Genomic DNA, 20,798 nt, shown 5'->3' on the forward strand with positions numbered 1-20,798 from the left:
CCCATAGTCACTGGTGCCATTTACATATTTCAGAATTCTCTTTACTTGAGTCAAGTGACTTATCTTAGGATTGGCTTGATATCTTGCACAAACACCTACTGCATAGGTGATGTCAGGTCTGCTAGCTGTTAAATATAGTAAGCTCCCAATCATGCTTCTGTACAGACTTTGATCAACACTGGTGCCAGCTTCATCTTTTGTCAGCTTCAAGTGAGTAGGTGCAGGTGTTCTTTTATGGCTGGCATTTTCCATCCCAAACTTCTTGACAATGTTCTTTGCATACTTGCTTTGTGAGAGGAATATGGTGTCTTCCATCTGCTTCACTTGGAGTCCCAGAAAATAAGTCAGCTCTCCAACAAGACTCATCTCAAATTCAGATTGCATCTGTTGGACAAAATGTCGAAGCATCTCATTCGACATCCCTCCAAACACAATGTCATCAACATATATCTGTGCTATCATCAAGTTTTCAGCATCTTGTTTGACAAAGAGAGTCTTGTCAATTCCTCCCTTCCTATACCCTTGCTGAGTAAGGAACTCTGTTAGCCTTTCATACCAAGCTCTTGGAGCTTGCTTCAATCCATAAAGAGCCTTCTTGAGCCTGTATACATGATCTGGATGAGTTGGATCTACAAATCCCTTTGGCTGCTCCACATAGACTTCTTCATTCAGGTATCCATTCAGAAACGCGCTCTTCACATCCATCTGGTACAGCTTGAATTTGAGGATGCAAGCTACACCAAGTAACAATCTGATGGACTCAAGTCTAGCAACAGGGGCGAAAGTTTCATCAAAGTCTACACCTTCAATCTGAGTGTAGCCTTGAGCAACAAGTCTGGCCTTGTTTCTGGTTATAACACCTTCTTCATTGGTTTTGTTCTTGAAGATCCACTTGGTGCCAATTACATTAGTTCCCTCGGGTCTAGGAACTAGCTCCCAAACTTCATTCCTTTTGAATTGCCCCAATTCTTCTTGCATAGCATTGATCCAGAACTCATCAGTCAGTGCCTCTTTCACATTCTTGGGCTCAATTTTGGAGACAAAGCATGAATTGGCGACAATCTCAATCTCCCTCGATCTTGTAGTGACCCCTCTGTTTGGATCTCCTATAATCAGCTCCTTGGGGTGCATCTTCTGGATTCTAATGGAGGGTCTCTTGTCAGGTTGATTGATGTTTGGTTCATCTGCAGCAGAATCAGAGTTTTCTGCATTTTCTGCACTTTTAGCTGTATCTGCTACATTGTCTCCCGATGTTCTGACATCTTCTAAGACATCCTTCTTTCTTGCTGGAGTTAGATCATCAACAACCACATTGATGGATTCCATCACAGTTCTGGTTCTGGAATTGAATACTCTATATGCTCTGCTGTTTGTAGAGTATCCCAGGAATATTCCTGCATCACTCTTGGGATCCATCTTTCTCCTTTGCTCTCTATCTGCCAAAATGTAACATGGACTTCCAAAGATGTGGAAGTGCTTGACAGTTGGCTTCCTCCCTTTCCAGATTTCATACAGTGTGGTTGAAGTCCCTCTTCTCAGTGTGACTCTGTTGTGGATGTAGCATGCTGTGTTCATGGCTTCAGCCCAGAGATTATAGGGAAGTTCTTTGGCATGAAGCATGACCCTAGCAGCCTCTTGCAAAGTCCTGTTTTTCCTTTCAACTATGCCATTTTGTTGTGGTGTAATGGCTGCAGAGAACTCATGAGTGATGCCTTCAGATGTGCAGAATTCAGTAAACCTGCTGTTTTCAAACTCTCTGCCATGGTCACTCCTGATTCTCTTGATGACACAGTCTTTTTCTCTTTGAAGTCTTAGACTCAACTCCTTGAATACTTCAAAGGTGTCTGATTTCTCTCTGATAAAGTTGACCCAGGTAAATCTGGAGAAATCATCCACAACAACATAGGCATACCTCTTTCCTCCAAGGCTTTCAACTTGCATAGGCCCCATCAAGTCCATGTGAAGTAGTTCCAGTACCCTGGAAGTGGTCTGATGTTGAAGCTTCTGGTGGGACATCTTGACTTGCTTTCCAATCTGACATTCACCACAGATTCTGCCTTCTTCTATTTTCAGATTGGGAATGCCTCTCACAGCACCTTTGTCAATGATCTTCTTCATCCCTCTTAAGTGCAGATGTCCAAATCTTTGATGCCATATTTTTACTTCATCTTCTTTGGAGGATAGACATGTGGAGGAGTAACTGGTTTCTTGAGGTGTCCATAGGTAACAGTTGTCCTTTGATCTGCTGCCCCTCATTAGAACTTCACTCTTCTCATTTGTCACCAAGCATTCTGACTTTGTGAAGTTTACATTGAATCCTTCATCACACAACTGACTGATGCTGATCAGGTTTGCAGTCAGTCCCTTCACCAGCAGTACTTTGTTCAGACTAGGAAGTCCATCATGGACTAGCTTTCCCATTCCAATGATCTTTCCTTTAGAGCCATCTCCAAATGTCACATAGCTAGTGGAGCAAGGTTCAATGTTCACCAGGAATTCTTTAACTCCTGTCATGTGTCTGGAACAGCCGCTATCTAGGTACCAATCTTCCTTAGCTGATGCTCTAAGTGAAGTATGAACAACAAGACTAACGGTCTTGTGTTTTGGAACCCACATCATCTTTCTTCCTCTGCTGCTACCTTGAGTTCCATGATGTGGATGGCCATGTAAATGATAGCAAAAGGGCTTTATGTGACCATACTTGCCACAGTAGTGACACCTCCACTTCTTTCTTTTGCTCCTTTTCTGCTGCGTTCCATGATGTCGAGACCGATGTTGTGACATCGTGGCTCCAGTGCTGTTTTTGGCAGGAACAAATTCTGTCATGGTTATTCTGCCAGCAGATTTATGATTAAGCCCAAGTCCTCTCTGGTTTCCAACATTCTTCCCAAGCTGTAGCACCTCATCAAGCATATCTGAGCCTTTATTCAGCATCTTTATTGGTTTTGTCATGTTTTCCAATTTAGAGTTCAGAAAACCAACTTCTCCTTTAAGCTCAGAGATCTCCTCTTCATGTGCCTCTTTCTCAGCCTCCAGATTTGCAATGACCTTCTTTAGTTGTGCTTCTTGCTGAAGAATCTTCTCACTTTTGATGCATAGTTCTCTATAGGATGTAGCAAGCTCATCAAAAGTGATTTCACTATCTGTATCACTTGAATCTTCAGCAGATTCAAATCTCCCAGTGAGAGCATTCACATCTCTGTCAGAATCACTTTCTTGTTCACTCTCTGTATCATCAGACCGACATACAGAAAGTCCTTTCCTCTGCTTCTTGAGATGAGTGGGACATTCAGCTTTGATGTGTCCATAGCCTTCACACCCATGGCATTGGACTCCTTTGTTGTGACTGGGTTTTTCATCTGACCTTTTCTGGTATTCACTACCTTTCCTGATGTCGAAAGGGATGTTCCGGACATGTGGTTTCTGCCTCCTGTCCATTCTGTTCAGCACTTTGTTGAACTGTTTTCCATGGAGCACAACTGCATTAGCCAGACCTTCATCAGTATCCAGGTCATACTCATCTTCTTCTCCTTCATCATTGGACACGAACGCCAGATTCTTGCTCTTCTTTTCAGTCCTATCCGAGAGTCCTAGCTCAAAGGTTTGAAGGGAACCAATGAGTTCATCTACTCTCATGTTGCAAATGTCTTGGGCCTCCTCTATTGCTGTGACTTTCATGTCAAATCTCTTAGGCAACGATCTGAGGATCTTTCTCACCAGCTTTTCGTCTGTCATCCTTTCTCCCAAGGCAGTGCAAGCATTGGAAATTTCAAGAATGTTCATGTGGAAGTCATGAATACACTCTTCCTCCTTCATCTTCAGATTTTCGAATTTTGTAGCCAATAGTTGCAATCTGGACATCTTCACTTTGGAGGTTCCTTCATGAGTGGTTTTCAGGATCTCCCATGCATCCTTGGCCACTGTGCATGTGTTGATCAGTCTGAAGATATTCTTGTCAACTCCATTGAATAGAGCATTCAAGGCTTTGGAGTTTCCAAGTGCCAATTCGTCTTCTTCTTTTGTCCAGTCTTCTTCTGGCTTCAATTCATTAGTGGGCTTTCCTTCTGTGTCCAGCATCTTGGGATGTTCCCAGCCTTTGATGACAGCTTTCCAGGTTCTGCTATCCAGCGATTTGAGGAAGGCCACCATCCTTGCTTTCCAGTATTCATAGTTGGTTCCATCCAGAATTGGTGGTCTGTTCACTGGTCCTCCTTCTTTCTCCATGTTCATCAGAATTTATCTCCCTAGATCTCACTCAGTGATTTCGAGTGCCTGCTCTGATACCAATTGAAATTCTGATATCAATGACAGATGTCGTACCGGATGTCACGACATCACGCTTCAGAACATGCAGATTATATTTGACAGTATGAACAGATTAAACAAGTAAATAACACAAGAGAATTGTTAACCCAGTTCGGTGCAACGTCACCTACATCTGGGGGCTACCAAGCCAGGGAGGAAATCCACTAAAATAGTGTTAGTTCGAAGATCTAACAGCCACTGTTTACAACCTTCTCACCTAACCACTACCCGTGCAACCTCTACCTAAGAGCCACTCTTAGATATGAGAACCCCTCTCACTCCCTCTCAATCACTCTCCCGTGTTTACAATTAAATCAAATACACACCAGAGATTACTCTCTGAACAATAGAGATCAACTCCACACACTATAGAGATCAACTCTACACACTATAGAGATCAACTCTACACACTCAGGTCCAACACTTGATGTTGGGGTGACATCAAGGTGGCTCACAAAACACTCAAGTCCCAAAACTCACAAAATAACTCTTCAATCCCGGACTTGGTGGAAAACTCGTGCAGCCTTCATGTTTATATAGCAGTGTGCGTTTCTGGGCTGCAACTACTTGTGCTGGATGAGATCTATCATTTTCCTGAAAATCTGCACTTAAAGATCTAAAAGATACTGTTTGATCTTTTAGTTTTTATCTTTAATCTTTAATCCCTGAACGAACTATTCAAGTTTGTAATTCGAACTTTAATTATCTTTTAATTCGTTCCTAAAGATAGATCGCCAAATCTGTTGCTAACTGCACAATAATCTGTTAAAGATATAACAGATTTATGTGTCCAGTATTTTCGGGCCGGATGTCAGGACATTGTATCCGACATCGTGGATCCTGCAGCTTCAATTCTTCATTTGACATTTTATCTTGCCTTGTGCATTGTGCAGCCCGATCTGATTCCTTGACATACCGTTGGACATCATGTGCAGCAACTCCAGCTTTCCTTCAATGTCTAAGTTCTTATGTTTTGACAAAATCTTAGCCAATCTTTTAAACACTCAGTAGAGCTAAGCACTAACATGACCTATTGGAGGCTCCCAACTTACTTCCAATGAAAGGCCTTTTTGTTACAAAATTTGAAAGCAATGAAGGTAACTATATTGTCAATTACAAAATTACAAAAAGGTCCTCAGTTTTGGTGGTTGTTCTCTCTTTGGTGATTCACTCAATTTGGAGTGCTTCTTAGTCCAATAGCTCTTAAGGTGGTTGGCCCCTTGCTTCTTGACTCAAATTCTTAATGGGATGGCACCAATTCTCCTTTGCAATTCCCTATATGGCAACTCACAAACAAGGAAACAAAGAGACAAGCAATAACCAAAGACCAAAAAAACTAAAATGAAAGCTAAACCAATAGAGTTTTATCAAGAGAGATTTTCAAGGATTATTCAACAATTAAAGCAATGACAAGCACATAAAAGCAAGCTAGGACTCAAAGGGAAACCTAGAATGGCTCTAGAGTAGAGTAGAAAAACTAAAAAAAAAGACTCAAGAAACCTCTAGTTTTGGCACTTGTTTTCGCACTAATTTTCAATTTAAATTTCAAAACAAAGATTGGTATAAAATAGGCACCAATTGTAGAATAAATTTTGAGCCAAAACAACAAGCACACTCATGGTTATCAAACTCTCGAGTTAACTCGCTAACTCTTACGAGTTTACAAGTCCACTTGTCCTCTGCAAATTGACTCTTGAGTAAAATCTTTTTTTAGTAGACTCTGGGTAAACTCTATAAACTCTAAGTAAACTCGATAGACTCTTGAGTTTACCACCAAGTCAAGGAGTTAGCAAGTTAAAAAAATTAGACCAAAATGTAAGTCATTTTTTATTGTTTTATGTGTGTTTAGCATTCAACATATCTTCATTGAGCATGTTATTCTCAAATACAAAATTCTCACCTTTAATAATATCAAACCTCTTGTTCTCTAATAACATTAAACCCTCAATGAGAATGATCTACGACTACTATAACCTCTACAAGTTATTGTCTACTAGTGATGTATTATTACTAGACTTGGTTTAAATATTCAGAACTTTATGATTTACTGTTTTGCTTTATTATATTGTTGAAATGTTTAATTAGTATATTTTTTACAGATATTTTGTTATTATTTTTATATGAAGTATACTCTTACGAGTCTACGAGTCGAGTCTATAGAACTCTCACGAGCTTGATAACCTTGAGGACACTTCCCTTTCACTTTTTTTTCCTAGACACTGATTTTTCTACCAAATTGTGCGATTTTTCATATTTTTTCCTTTTACCCAAATCACTTGGTTCTTTTTTTATAATTTTGGTACAGATGTCTGGAAATTTCAGTAAAACTTTCAGCTAAAAATTATTAGTGACCAATTCCCAGTAATTTATACACGTTCGTATGTTCAAGCTGCCAGCACCCGCGATTTTAACCTAGAAATCAAGAGTAGTGTTTATGTTGCTTAAGGCTTGGATAGTTACAATTTGTGTTTGCTTATGCTTAATTATCTTTAATAACAAAATTCAAGAGAGCTTAAGACTTATTTTGGTTCACAAATCCAGTCACAACTCAGCACCACAACTCAACTTCTTCATAGGCATCATGTAGGAAACTTAGAAAAAAAAAAAAAAAAGGTTCAACAACAAGGCTACTTCTAGGAATTGATTTTGAACATGTTATGAACTAAATAACATGCATGAATTAGACTCAAAATTCAAAAGATAGGCTAAGAGTGACAAGAATACATGAACAAATGTATCTAGAATTCTATCAAAAAAATAAATATTCAACACAAACTTAGAACATAATGTGACAATTAGTATGACTAAACATGACTCTAAGACAACATGGATTAAGTGATTTACACTTAGATTTTTGTGGTTTTTTTTTCTAATCAATATTTTGGAAGAAAATTTAGATCTAAAGGTTTAGCTCAAGAATATTATCACTGAAAAATGATAGAACCTAAAATCAACAAAAAAACATGATTCAAGAGTAGATCTATAAAATTTGAACCATAGTAATGCAAGAACAAGTGTAGATTTAAGATTTAATTGGTTTATTTTTTTGAATCTACTCTAAACATAACCAAAACCCAAGACAATGGAGGATATACATGGAGAATAATATGAAGAACAAGGAATTAAATTGAATTGACCGAACAAAAAGATAGAGGAAGAAAAAGAACATCACCTAGATGAAGATGCTCTGATACCACATGCTATAACTCCATGTGGAGCTTGTAGGCCTTGGATCTTCTTCATCAAATGGAGTCCTTTTCTTCTTGAAGATCATGGCAGCGGAATGGAGAAGGAAGAATGATGATTGAAGATGCCACTTCAAGGAGAAGATGAGTCAAGAAGAAGCTCACCACCATAGGAAGCCATGGATAAGAGCTTGAAGGTAGGAAAAGATGAGAGGAAGGAGAGGGAGAAAAGGAGCACAAAATTTTGTGCCTAAAAAGAGGTCTGAAATTTGAAGTGTAATTCTCAAATGATCAAATTTGAAAAAATGCACACACATGACCTCTATTTATAGCCTAAGTGTCACACAAAATTGGAGGGAAATTTGAATTTCTATTCAAATTTCACTTGAATTTGAAATTGAATTTGTGGAGCCAAAATTTCACTAATTATGATTAGTGAATTTTAGCTATGGTTCAGCCCACTAATCCAAGATCAAGTCCAAGATTCTCCACTAAGTGTGATTAGGTGTCATGAGGCATTTAAAGCACGAAGGACATGCACAAAGTGTGACTATATGATGTGGCAATGGGGTGTAGCAAGCGAATGATCACCTCCCCTTCTTAAATTTAATTGGATTGGGCTTCTCCCAATTCAATTAAATTTATTTCCCAACAAAAACATCAAATATTCACGTAATGCATGTGAAATTACAAAACTACCCCTAATACAAAAAACTGGTCTAGGTGCCCTAAAATACAAGGGTTGAAAATCCTACATTTCTAGGGTACCCTAGCTACATTATAGAGCCCTAAATACAAGGCCCAAAAATAATGAAACCTTAAGTGGGCTCATACTTAGCCCATGGACCCGAAATCTATCCTAAGGCTCATGAGAATCCTAGGGCCTTCTCTTGCATCTCTGGCCCCATCTTCTTGGAGTCTTCTATCCAATGCCCATGGGAGGTAGGATTGCATCACAATAACAATCATCAATTTCATAATAAACAATTAGCAAGCATTATGCAACAATTATACTAAGACTCAAGCCTACATGCAATGTGGAACCATGTCAGTGAAAAATCACCCTGGGGCGCTTAGGAGTACATAACAAGACACACACAATGGATATGTAAGGTCACTCTCACTAAGTAAAATCATAAGGTGACAAGTTAGGGTCACTCTATTTTGCGAGAATGCTCCAACCATATGGGATCAACATAGGTGTCATACCCTAATTTCGTCCGGGGACCTTTGCTTGATGACATGCGACCTTTGTTTGGTCCTTGTAAGGTGATTGGCACCCATCATTAGGCAATTTGTGAAATTCCGGGACATGCCGGAAAACAAAAGAAAATATTGATGCACAATCCGTAAGGTTCCGTGACACCCCGGAGATCAAATGGAAGCATCGTTGCATAATTAGTGAGGTTCCGTAACATTCCGTAGGTCAAAAAGGGGATGATTATGTAATCCGCAAGGTTCCGTAACATTACGGAAAGAAAACAAGTATCGTTACGAAATTCGTAAGTTTCGTAACTTTACGAAAAAAAAGAATCACCAAAAAAAGCAGAGGGGGTGTACTTAGTAAAAATGGGGGTGCAAATAGCAACCAGGCCCACTTGGGCCCTCCAGAAGATTCCTCCAGAAGGCTGTTGCTTCTGGAGGAAGCAACCCTGCTCGCCTGGGCGAGCTGAGCTCGCCTGGGTGAGCTGGGCGGCAAGCATCTCCCCTATTTTGCTATAAATAGGGGAGGAAGTGAAGAAGAAAAGGGTTCAGCCCCTTAGGCACTTCTCTCTCTTTCGAATTTGCTTGGAAAAATTGTTTCCGTGAAGAAAATCTAAGCCGAGGCGCTTCCGAAACGTTTCCGTAACGTTTTCCGTGAGGAATTTCGTGAAGGTTTCGACCGTTCTTCGACGTTCTTCATCGTTCTTCGATCTTCAACGGGTAAGTACCTCGAACCAAGCTTTTCGATTCATTCTATGTACCCGTGGTGGTCCACATTGTGTTTCGTGTATTTTTATTCTCGTTTCATTTACTTTTTATACCCCCTTTTGACGTGCTTAAGCCATTTCTCGCTTAACCTAAAAATAAAATAAATTTCCACCGATCGTTTGAATTGTATTATCCGTTAACTTCGGTTAAAATGAATTCCGACCGTTCGGTCGTGCCGTAACCACGTGGGAAATCAAAAAGAGGTAAAGTAATAATATAATAATAAAAAAAACGTCTTTTAGTAAAATAAAGCGAAAAATCAATCGGACATTTTCTCTTTGGGATTTCTCATTCTTAATTGAATTGACTAATAACTAAAGTGAAACTAAGGCTAAAATCAACTCGCCTAGTCAAGCTCGTCCATAAAAATAGGTTTTTGAAGTTTGTCATTTCAATTTCTTACTAAGTAAAATGGATCATTTTCAAGGTCCAATGCCTTAAAATGATCACCTTTTAAGTAAAAAGAATCACTTGATAAAAAAGAACTACGTAGGTCTGATTTCCTCATCGCAATTGAGGAATACGTAGGAGCAAAGGGAAACACCCTTGTCGACCACAAAAAGAGAAAAATATAAAAAGGGTATAAAGGATATAGAGACATAAAAAGGGAACATAAAAAATCAAAGTCATGTTTGCACATTCGATTAAAGGCTGCCGTCCCTTGGGACGGACGTGTGGGGTGCTAATACCTTCCCCGTGCGTAAATACAACTCCCGAACCTTTCACTTAAAAGTTCGTAGATCGCGTCTTTTCTGGTTTTTCCGACGTTTTCCTCAAATAAACGTTGGTGGCGACTCCGCGCGTATTCCTTTCGTGGAACACGCATCCCGCGAGTCACGCGTTGCCCTCCCGTGGAAGGGTAGGTTGCGACAGTTGGCGACTCCACTGGGGACTGTTTTTAGAGAGTTAGGCCATCTAATCTTGTGCAAAGTTTTACCGTGACTCACCCCTTTGTTTGTTTCCCTTCATTATGTTCTTGTGTATATAAACTCTTTGTTGCTTTTAGTGCATTTTAAAATGTATGCATGAAGTAAATATTTATTCATTTGATGCACACAAACACCAACACTATTTGCACACACTGTGAGTGAAAAAGGGCCCTATACCCGGGTTCATGGGAACATAAGCAGTGGAGGTGGATCTGTGATCATGCTAGGTCTCCGACTTGCTTGATTACAGTGAACCCTCATCTAGAGCTTTTCTCTTTGAAAACTTATTGTTGCTAGTAGTCCCTACTGCTGCAATATGTTCTTCGAAGAGGATAATACCTCTAGAAACCATCAAGAGAGATATGACTACCTTGGGGGGTTATCACTAAATGCCTAGTTAGTTCTCTCCCTTATAGGTCCCTTAAATAGGGGCACGGAGCAAACACGTTGCGTGCCATGTTTCCACACTGCCATGCATAAGTATCATATACCCTTTTGCTTATGTTCAGTGAATTTTGTCATACTATGTACATTCCCGCATTGCGTCTTTTGCATATGCATCACATATGGGTTCTGTCTTGATCCCCTCTATAAACAAACCAACGGAGGGTCCGTGTCGCCTTCTTAAAAACATACGTTGGGGCGCTTTGCTACCCCTAGACGTTGTATCTAAGAAGGAGACAATTCCTCGGGCCCCCGCATTCCTAGATTGCATCTGTGTCATATGCATTCCTTCATGCATTCATCCATTCCACCCATGAGATATCGGAGTTTTGATTTGCACCAGCTTTTTGTCTCACCTTAGTAAGCATGGGAACAAATCAAACCGGCAAGAGGTTTTACCAAGTCAAGGTTAAAAGCCTAGATACCACCAGCATCAAGGAATTAGGGCGGTTGATGGAACCTCTCCAAATGCAAGCCTTCCGCAAGACTTACGGAAAGATCTTAGAGTTGACCATAGCAGAGGTATCCATAGAAGCCATTGCATCACTCACCCAATACTACGACCAGCCTTTGAGATGCTTCACGTTCGGAGACTTCCAATTGGTACCAACCATTGAAGAATTTGAGGAAATTCTAGGATGTCCTCTCAGGGGAAGAAAACCATACCTTTCCTCCGGGTGTCTCCCCTCTTTGAGCAGAATTGCAACTGTGGTCAAGGATTCAGCAAGAGGTTTGGACCGCATAAAACAGACTCGAAACGGCATAGCGGGCCTACCACGGAGGTACCTAGAAGATAAGGCGAAGGATATGGCAAGTCAAGGAGATTGGGTCCCGTTTATGGATGTGTTAGCGTTGCTAATTTTTGGGGTCGTCCTCTTTCCAAACGTAGATGGTTTGGTGGACCTAGCAGCAATCGACGCTTTCCTTGCATACCACCATAGCAAGGAAAGTCCGGTGGTAGCTGTCTTGGCAGATTTATTTGACACATTTGACCGAAGGTGCGAAAAGAGTAGCGCACGGATCATCTGTTGCTTGCCCGCTCTCTGTGTTTGGTTGGTTTCACACCTGTTCCAGCAAGACACGAGGCATCCATGTCCGCTCCAGAGCCATCGCTCGTGTACTGAAAAGAGAAGAATAGATTGGGACCAGCTTTTGGCTGGGATAGGAGGTAGAACAATCAATTGGTTCCCCCGATGGAAGGAAGGAAAGGAGGGAGTCCTTTTCTCATGCGGAGGGTACCTAAACATTCCGCTGATAGGAACGAGGGGTTGTATTAACTACAATCCCGCGCTCGCTATAAGACAACTAGGGTACCCCATGAGGGGAGCACCGACGGAAGAAAGCATGTCTCCTTTCCTTGTGAGGGATCTCTGCGCGCAAAATTTCAAGGCTATACAAAGAATCCATAAGGCGTGGGAAACCCCGTTAAGTAAAGATCAAGAACTTAGGGGCATTCGTAATGGCGCCATTGGTGGTTACCATGGATGGCTGAAAGTTCATATACGAGGTTTGGATTGGCTCGCCAAGTTAAAAGTCGTCAGCGAAGAGAGTTTTGAAGCACCGGAAGAGGACGAAGAAGTCCTAGCTCTCAAAAGCGAGTTAGGAAAGGCGAAACTTGCCAAAGAGAAGTTCAAGTTGGCCGCTACACACATCCGGAAGGAGTGTGCCGGATTACGGGAAGAGAATGCAACTACCGCACGAGCCCTTGAACAAGAGACCAAGAGGGCTCGCAAGGAAGAGCATGGCCGCAACAAATTTCGTGGAGCTCTGTGGGGTAGCAACAGTGAACTCAAGCTGCGAAGGGAAGAGAGGGACCAGTCGCGAGCACATAGTATGGTCTTGAAAGACGAGTTAGTTGCCTATTCAAGGTCCAAAAGGAGCTTGTCTCAGCGTTTATGCGAGACAGAGACCAACATGCTAGCTATCATCGCCAAGTACCAAGAAGAATTAGATCTAGCCACGGCCCACGAGCATAGGGTCGCGGACGAGTATGCCCAAGTATACGCGGAAAAAGAAGCTAGAGGAAGGGTGATCGACTCTTTACACCAAGAGGCAACCATGTGGATGGATCGGTTTGCTCTTACCTTGAACGGGAGTCAAGAACTTCCCCGATTGTTAGCCAAAGCCAAGGCAATGGCGGACACCTACTCCGCCCCCGAAGAAATTCATGGGCTTCTCGGCTATTGTCAGCATATGATAGACTTAATGGCCCACATAATTAGAAATCGTTAGGAAACTTGTATGGTCTCTCAGACCTTGACTAGATACGACTTTCTTTTTGAAATAAAATGAGTTGGTCCCATGTTTCTACTCCAAAAAGCTTGTGCAAATCAAATCACTCCTGCATTTCATCTCTAGCATGCATTTTTCTTTCTTTACACACTCCTCACGTTTGGTTTTTAGGGAAAAAACACCATAACTAAACGCGCCACAAGGCATCCCTATCGCACCAGATCCAAATCTAGAACGATGGGTGATCAAGAGGAGACACAGGAACAGATGAAAGCCGACATGTCGGCTCTGAAAGAACAAATGGCTTCCATGATGGAAGCCATGTTAGGAATGAGGCAGCTCATGGAGAAAAATGTGGCCACCGCTGCCGCTGTCAGTTCGGCTGCCGAAGCAGACCCGACTCTCTTGGCAACTGCGCACCATCCTCCCTCAAACATAGTAGGACGGGGAAGGGACACACTGGGGCACGATGGCAACCCTCACCTGGGATACAACCGAGCGGCTTACCCTTATGGATTGCCGCCCAACTACTCACCACCCGTCTTGCAAGACGATGCGTGTGGCGTCCCCAAAATAATGACTGGTTTAATAGCAATGATTTAATTAACAAAAACCATGGTAAATTTTTTTTTTCTTTTTCTTTTTCATTTCTTTCTCTTTTCACCAAAACAAGGTTTAGAAGGAAAATCCTCACTATAGAGTCCTGAATGGCCAGTTCACAACTCTATTCGGAGTCATTTCTTTCTTACCGCCCATAATCTCTAAACTATTTTGCTTTTTCAAAAGGAAGAATGTACCAGCCATTACTTTAGGTCGTCACGTGAAAATAAAAGAATAAAATACGGTCGATAAACTCTTTTACAAATAAAGTTGCTAATACTTTCTTTTCAAATAACAAGATCGATCATAAATGCATTCATCATTTAAAGCTGTCCAAAATATGGGAGTTTTACAAAATATATATAGTGTCATCCAGAGCAAAGGTGTCCATAGTGGTGGCTTCAGCCACATGTATACAATTATCAAATTTCTATACATCAGGTCTACCCATACAAAAACAAAAGAGTAAACCTAACAGTCAGTCCTAGATACGCCCACCCTAAAAAATATACAAAACTAATCCAAGGAGCTGTCCACTCCACCGTGCGCTGAAGCGTCCGTGCAGGTTCATCTGGATGCACCAAAGAAGTAGCCATGAATCGAATGGTGCCCCGAAATCGGCACCTCGTGTTGCCTTCGAGGGTCTCCCAGGCTCCCTCTAAGCACTCCATCTCTACTCGATCATGGATTAGCTGCGCCGCCATCACGATCTACAAGGAAGAAAAGAAAGGGGTAGACTCTTTCACAAGAATCTAACTATGCCGCCGCACAATACGTTTCATAACCACTACATGCAATTAAAAGGAGTAACTTAAGGCTTTTCATCTCTGGTAATCGATTACACAGCCTTGGTAACCGATTACCAGAGGCTAAACTTGAATTACACAGCCTCAGGACATGAAATATGCAAAAATACACTGTGTAATCGATTACACATACCTGGTAATCGATTACCAGTGACCCATTCCTCTGTGTAATCGATTACACAGGCTGGTAATCGATTACCAGAGGCCTCTACCATCTCCCAGTTCCCTTTTTAAGCCTGGTAATCGATTACACCCCTTGGTAATCGATTACTAGAGGCTTCCTTAGCTTCCTGACCTCGTTTTCAAGCCTGGTAATCGATTACACCCCGTGGTAATCGATTACCAGAGACCATCTTAGCCTCCTGTCTTCATTTTTAAGCCTTGTAATCGATTACCCACTCTTGGTAATCGATTACCAGAGGCCATAACCCACATATCAATCAAAGTTCACAGCTGGCCAGCCACCACAAGCCTCCTTGCTTTGTGGTCTTTGTTCCTTTTATCTGTTGACTGCCAGGAGCTCGCCTGCTTAGGTACATCACAGGTTCTCACTGACCGACTATGCCCGGGCTGGGTCGGGATTGGTCAAGCTTGGTTTTGGGCAATAGCACCCCACCTGACGTCCCCAAGGTCTCCTGACCCCCGCGACATATCTCCAGTTACCACTCTGTGGTCAACAATAAAAGCAGGAAGTTTCACCCTTCAACACTTCCTCATCTCAAGCTTGTAGGATTATGGGGTACCCATCACATGTGGTACTAGGTGGCGGTCGGGCGATGGTGCACAACAAGTTTTCCACATCCACAATGCGCGCATAAACCCACCATCCCCTGTTGCCCACCTCCAACTGAGCTCACGTACTCCCACGTAGCCCATATCCTCGTTTCTCTCAACACCGGGTCCCCATCAATCCTCCCAAGCTTCCACAACATCCAAGCAAAACAACATTCAAACAGCACAAGCTATCACAGCCAAGCAAAACAGAGCAAAGGCAGAAAACTCTGCCAAAACACCACCCAAATCACAGCTTTTCTCACTTAAAGACCCCAGTAACAATTCCCTCGATCCAAGTCACTAACCGTTGGATCGACTCCAAAATTTTACTGGAAGTCTCTAGTACTTAAGCCTACATTTTGACCGTTGGGATCTACTAGCAAACATCCAGAACTCATTCTACATTACTCTTTCCACAACCAGCAAATACATGGATTTTTCTGCACTTGTGCAAAATTCTGCTGCACAATTTTACAGCAAAATCTGCACAAAGAGCATATTTCGAAAACCACACTTCCCCTCATCCAATCTTGCCCAAATAAAATCCTACAAGTCCCAAATCATGTATCAATCATGTCTAAACCAAAGTCAAGCTTCAAACCACAGCAACACAAAATCTAGGTGTCCAAAACCCCTCATTTTAATGGATTTTCAAGGTTTGAAAAGTGAAATTGAGAATGAGGTAAATTTGAAGCAAACTCTCACCTCACACCAGTCCATAACATCAATCTAAACTTGCCCAAACTGGATTTACACCTAAAATTCCACCAAATCAAAATTTGACTCTTCAACACCCAATTTTGCCCTAGAAATGGCTCATGGTTCACTTTGGTCATTTGTTTTTCTCTCTAGCTCAGCCTAACCTTTCTCACATGTCCTAAATGACATTTCAAGCTAGGATTAACTCATTTTAACCTCCATTTACCACAGAATTCAGACTTAACCTTCCAACTCTCAAAGCCTCACTCTTTTTTTCCACTCATAACATCACATTCTCACTTTCTAACCCTAGGTTAACTCTACCATTCATCTCTAACAGTTTTCCATAGGCAATTTCAGCATATAAACATCACAACCATCATCACAAAAACCCTAAAACAGAATGGGTATGTCTAACTCATCCAAACATGGCAATTTCAACAAGCTTTCAGCAAATGTCTTCACAAGTAATCATCACACAGCAGAAACCTAGCAAGACTACCCATCATATCTCCCAAAACCCCATACCCACGAAAATCAAGAGGGAAAGAAGTCCACCCAAACCTGAATTTTCGAAGTCCCACTCGTAGCCACGCACTTCACGACCCCGAAAATGCCCTCCTTTCGCAATTTGGGGCAGAAATGATGGCCAAAGGTTGAAGCTTTGCTTGGAGCTTCAATGGAGAATGAAGAAGAAGAAAATGGCAACGTGAGGGAGAGAGAGAGCTGTCTGAAAAGTGTGGGGGCTGAGTGAAGAGAGAGAAAAGCTTTTTGGTTTTAAATAAAAGGGTTCTCTCTTTTTCTATTATTTTATTTAAGCAATGCCACATGTCTCCGTTTGAGTGGAGCAAGAAGGACCCACTTTCCCTTTTGACTGTGACCCATACTCAGCCACAAAAGTGGGAAAAATCTGACCTTAGAAACGCTAAAATCCTGCCTCGGTTTGCGTGCCGCTTCTCTAGTTCCAGTTCCTTGCGTTTCTCTACGTCCGTCGGGGCCAGTTTTCGAAAGCAAGCAATATATATATCAAAACGCTCAGAATAAAACCCCGAGCGTGGTTCAGAGGTTGGTTTCGTTAAATTTTAAGTCGCACGCAAAACGATGATTTTTAGACTAATTACTTAAGAATTAACCCATAACCTCCCAGTTATGGATTTCTCTTCCTTAATTAGCCTAACCCGCGTATCTTGCCCCCACTACTCCTATTTCTACCAAGAACATATATATGCATATACACTGAATAATACTTATATATATATAATCATTCAAAATACATCGTTTCCGAAAACTCCGGGTAGAAATTTCTAGGATGTTACAATGTGGGCCCTATTGCTTCTCCCGTCCTTGAAAGAGAGCCTCCTCAACAGCCCGACGAGGTCCACAAAGACCCTCAAGACTATGCTCGAAGGGATGTCGAGTTCTATCCTCCGATCCCCGAAGGGCCGGCACCCAGCACGTTGCCTCAGCCCAACATCACGACACAACCAATAGTTTTGTCCACGGAAGGACCGCCCTCGGCAACTGAAGAAAGGAGGAAGCTCGATCTTCTCGAGGAAAGATTGAGAGCCGTGGAAGGATTTGGGGACTATCCGTTCGCAGACATGACGGATCTTTCCTTAGTACCCGACGTTGTTATCCCCCCGAAGTTCAAAGTGCCGGACTTCGACAAGTATAAAGGGACGACCTGTCCCAAAAACCATCTCAAGATGTACTGTCGCAAGATGGGCGCACATTCTAAGGATGAGAAGCTATTAATACACTTTTTTCAAGATAGCTTGGCCGGAGCCGCGGTAGTTTGGTACACTAATTTGGAAGCTTCCCGTATCCATACTTGGAAGGATCTGATTACTGCCTTCCTAAGGCAATATCAGTACAATTCCGATATGGCTCCCGATCGCACTCGGCTGTAGAATATGTTCAAGAAAGAGGGCAAAACCTTTAAAGAATACGCCCAGTGGTGGAGAGATTTGGCGGCACAAGTAGCTCCTCCCATGGTTGAGAGAGAGATGATCACCATGATGGTAGACACTCTGCCAGTGTTCTACTATGAGAAGCTAGTAGGTTACATGCCATCCAGCTTCGCGGACCTAGTATTCGCCGGGGAAAGAATCGAGGTAGGATTGAAAAGAGGAAAGTTTGATTACGTTTCCTCCACGAGTGCGAATGCCAAAAGAATCGGGGCAACAGGGGCAAAAAGGAAGGAAGGAGATGCCCATGCCGTCTCTTCAACGCCCGCGTGGGTCAAACCCCCGCAGACACCTCATGGTACCCATCAGTACGCGCAACATCACCCGAGCTTCTCGGCTCATACCGGGAACGCCTCTAGTTCGGCACCTGTGCAGCCTAAGGCACCCACCTAGAGGGAAGCTCCCCAAGTTCCAAATCCAAACATAACTCGCCCGGCCGGTAATTCAAACGCAACAAGGAACTTCCCTCCGAGGCCATTTCAAGAATTCACCCCACTCCCAATGACATACAAAGACCTCTTGCCGTCCCTCATCGCCAACCATTTGGTCGTGGTAACTCCCGGAAAGGTCCTCCAACCCCCTTTCCCGAAGTGGTATGACCCTAATGCAACTTGCAAGTACCATGGGGGTGTCCCGGGGCATTCCATTGAAAAATGCTTGGCCCTTAAATACAAGGTCCAACATTTGATGGATGCTGGATGGCTGACCTTCCAAGAGGATCGGCCCAATGTGCGAACCAACCCGCTCGCGAATCATGGAGGGGGAGCAATTAACGTCGTTGAGTCCGATAGGCCGCGCAGGTTTAAACCTTTAAAGGATGTGGCAACCCCTAGGAGGTTTATCTTTGAGGCCCTACAAAAGGGAGGTGTGATTCCCCATAATGGGTGTAAGGAGGATTCCTGTTTGCTGCATTCCGGCGAGCTGCATGACATGGAAACGTGTTTGGGAGTAGAGGAATTGTTACAACGAATGATAGATCAAGGTCGACTGGAAGTTGGCAGTGAAGGAAAAGAAGAGCAGCATATATGCATGCAGTCCACGGATGGGAGCAGTATTGCGAAGCCCAAACCCTTGGCGATATACTTCACTAAGGGCACAGCTTCGCAAAAGCCCGGGCACCCCTTAGCAGCTAAACCTGTTCCTTTCCCGTACCAAAATAGCCACACAGTCCCATGGAGATATGCACCTCCGAGGGGGGAGGAAGAAGAAGCCACCGACGTCAGCTCGTTGTCGGCTAAGGTGACAAATATCACGGGGCTGAGTGGTGTGACCCATAGCGGTCGTGTGTTCGCGCCTCCGGACCTACCAGTCCAACCCGTGAACGTCAAGGGAAAAGGAAAAGTGGTGGAGGAACAAGATGGTGAAGCGCCCCACGCTTCGAATAAAGATATTCCGGCGAAAGGTTTCTCGGAGAAAAAGGATGGTAAAAAGGAGGTGTCGCTAGAGGAAGCCAGTGAGTTCCTCCGTATAATTCAGCAGAGCAAATTCAAGGTTATCGAACAGCTTAACAAAACCCCGGCCAGGGTCTCGCTGTTGGAGTTACTCATGAGCTCCGAGCCTCATTGGGCTCTGCTAGTAAAAGTTCTGAACGAGGCCCATGTGGCCCAAGATATCTCGGTAGAAGGTTTCGGAGGGCTGGTCAACAATATCACTGCCAACAACTATCTCGCCTTCGCCGAAGAAGAAATCCCCGCCGAGGGGAGAGGGCATAATAAGGCTTTGCACGTATCAGTCAAGTGTATGGACCATATCGTAGCCAAAGTGCTCATCGATAATGGTTCCTGTTTGAACGTGATGCCTAAGAGCACTTTGGAGAAATTACCATTCAATGCCTCCCACTTAAAGCCAAGTTCAATGGTGGTTCGTGTAGATGCAATTGGCTTTGATGTTTTGATGATGATCATGATGATGTGTTGCAATTGATGCAAATGGGCTTTTCAAGATTAAAAATTCAAGACAATACTTCAAGATTACAAGTCACAACATCAAGATGATCACTAGAATATTAGGAAGGGAATTCCTAATTGAATTAGCAAAGGTTTGGCCAAGTGATTTAAAATAAAAGTGTTTTTCAAAGGTTTTACTCTCTGGTAATCGATTACCAGAGGATGTAATCGATTACCAGTGGCCAAATACATTTTATAACAGCTATAAAAATTTGAATTCGAAATTTTAGACTGTGTAATCGATTACACAATTTTGGTAATCGATTACCAGCAGTTAGTAAACGTTTTAATTCAAATTTTAAAAGCTGTAATCGATTACACAATTACTGTAATCGATTACCAGACAGGAATTTCAGAAAAATAATTTCAAGAGTCACATCTTTTCAAAGGCTTTACTCATGACCACCAATGGTCTATATATATGTGACTTAAACACGAAATTGCTTAGAGATTTTCAGAACAACAAAGTGTTTATCCTCTCAAAGAGCAATTTCATTTTATCCTCTTAAGAATTCCTTGGCCAATTCAATTGCAATTCATTAAGGAATTAATTGAGTGCTCAATTTGTAAAATCCATCTCTTTCTAGAGAGATTTGTTCCTCTTCTTCTTCTCATTCTCTAAGGGATTAAGAGACTGTGAGTCTCTTGTTGTAAAGAATCTCTAAACACAAAGGAAGGGTTGTCCTTGTGTGTTTAGAACTTGTAAAAGGAATTTACAAGTTAGTGGAACTCTCAAGCGGGTTGCTTGGGGACTGGACGTAGGCACAAGGGTGTGGCCGAACCAGTATAAAACTGAGTTTGCATTTTCTCTTCCCTTAATCTCCTTTATTTATTATTGCTTTATATTCATAATTCAAGTTGCTTCATTTGAATTAATATTTAAGAAGATTGTCATTAAGGGAATTCATAACTTAAGTAAAAAGTAAGATAGATTTTTTAA

The sequence above is a fragment of the Glycine max genome, chromosome 9 (genome assembly GCF_000004515.6).
Source record: "Glycine max cultivar Williams 82 chromosome 9, Glycine_max_v4.0, whole genome shotgun sequence".
Taxonomy (NCBI): domain Eukaryota; kingdom Viridiplantae; phylum Streptophyta; class Magnoliopsida; order Fabales; family Fabaceae; genus Glycine; species Glycine max.